This window comes from Notamacropus eugenii, chromosome 5 (genome assembly GCF_028372415.1).
Source record: "Notamacropus eugenii isolate mMacEug1 chromosome 5, mMacEug1.pri_v2, whole genome shotgun sequence".
Classification (NCBI taxonomy): Eukaryota; Metazoa; Chordata; class Mammalia; order Diprotodontia; family Macropodidae; genus Notamacropus; species Notamacropus eugenii.
The window spans coordinates 252299431-252301785 of NC_092876.1; positions in this window are offsets into that span (position 1 = coordinate 252299431).

Below are 2355 nucleotides of genomic sequence, written 5' to 3' on the forward strand. Positions count from 1 at the left end.
GAACTTAACATACTGGGGCAGAATTCAACTTAATAAAAGAAAAGACTTTATAATGTGATACTTCATGAATTGGTTATTTGGAATTTTTCAACAGAGTTTGGATCATATTTTACATGCAGAAGGTAATGTACAGTGAATTGCTGTATCTGCTAGGGAATGAGATTAAATGATTTTGAAGGTTTCATCCAATTTTAATAATCCACTATCACACAAAAATCCATAAGTCTTCCTTACACAAACTTCTATTTAACCAGATTCCCTCCATCCTGGACTTTGAAATTAATTTTTAAACCTAAGTACAAGGTTTTACATTTATCCCTTTGAGACTTCATCATATTAATTTCATTCCCTTATTCCAAACTGCTGAGATTTTTTCTGAATTCTGATTCTGTCATGCAATACATTAGCTCTCCCTTCCAGTTCTGTGTCAGCTACAAATTGAATAGCTATGCCATCTATAGATTCCAGGAATTTTTTTCTATGTATAAGAGTAAATTCAGGATATACTTTTATCCAAAATTATATAGAATTTGACTTTTATTGGGACCATGAGATGATTAACTTTTATTGGATTTAATATTATTAAGAAGTTATAAAAATCATGAACAATGATAATAATAGCTACTGCTTATACAGTTTTTAAAGGTTGGCAAAGCATTTTACAAATAGTTTCTTATTTGATCTTCACAATAACCCCGGGAGGTAGATGAATCCATTACACTTACTTTAAGGAAAAGGAAATTGAGGAAGATATGTTAAGTAACTTGCTCAGTGTCACATAGCTAGTAGGTTTCTGAGGACAGATGTGAAGTCGAATCTTCCTGACATCAGGTCTAGTGATGTCTCCACTATGCCATGATTCTACCTTCCACAACCATTTACCCCAGATGATTTCTTTTAAATTTTATGTCAGTTAACATTTATCTCAACTGCATTTAACAGACCACAGAGACACAGAACAAGAAGGAACCTCAGAAATCAGTGAGCCCGACTGGATCATTAAATAGCTAAAGAAATCAAAGGTGACAGAGATTAGGGGACAGCTAGGTGGTGTAATGAATAGAGCACTGGCCCTGGATTTCAGGAAGACCTGAGTTCAAACCTGATCTCAGATACTTGACATTTACTACCTGTGTGACCTTGGGCAAGTCACTTAGCCCTACTTGCCTTGCATTCCCCATCTCTGAGAGAGAGAGAGAGAGAGAGAGGGAGAGAGAGAGAGAGAGAGAGAGAGAGAGATTAGGTAATTTACGCTGGACAAGCAAATGTCCAAATCAAAACTAAAATAGTATAGATGTCAAGTCATTCTATAGTATATCGATTTCATTAATTTTCAAAAATATATTTTTCAATATTTTTCTTGTAAAATTATCCAAGTTTATAATGTCTCCATCTTCTATAATAGTAACTTCTTTAAAAATCATACCTGCAAGATTTTTACTCTAAACGGTTGCTACAGAAACTAAGATCAATTTTAAAAGAGGAAAGTTGAGGTGGAACAGACTTTATATGTGAGTTGACATGGATATCTTTGTGTTTATATATACACAACCTCACTTTTCTTTTCTTTTTTCCTCTCTCTTTTTTATAACTTTTCATAATTAACAAATATCTTTGTCCTATAATTCCTTGTGTAGGTTTCCTGACTCCCAAAGTTTCGAGAATTGTTTGCTATTTATTTGCCAAATGATTATCTTTATCAAAGATATTTATTAAAGTTTCAATGTAAAAAGAAATAATTAGAAACTGCAAAAGGGGAGAAGGATATTCCTTGAGCTTTATGGAGCTCACAATCAAAAGAGAAGGGGAAATGTAAAGAATATTATATGAAAACAAATGCAATCTACCTTAAAACATTACATCTCATAACCAACACCATGAAGCAGAGATGTGTACTAGGTTTTAATTTTCCATGATGCTTGGGAACAAGAAAGCTTTGCTTATTTGGAATAATTCTCCAAATTTCTCTCTGATAATAAGGTCCCCAATATCTCTAAATATAAATAAATATAAACATATATGAATATATATGTCAGAAAAGTGTGGACTTCCAGGAGCCAAGACGGCAGAATGAATAGTAAATCATCATAAATCTCCCATATTCACCTCCAAACAACCATAAAATGGCACTCCCAAACAAATCCTGGAACAGCAGAATCTGCAAAAGACAGGGCCAGGGGAAGCAGCAGTCTCCAGTCTAAGAACCATGTGCTTTAGCATGACCCCAGGCAAACAGGTAGATGCCAACCCTATTGGTGCCTAAGCAAACAGGCAGCTGCCAGAGGCCAGATCACCACATGCTTCAGTATAGCCCTAACAGAAACACCTCACTAGTCTCAGCATACGCCAGACACA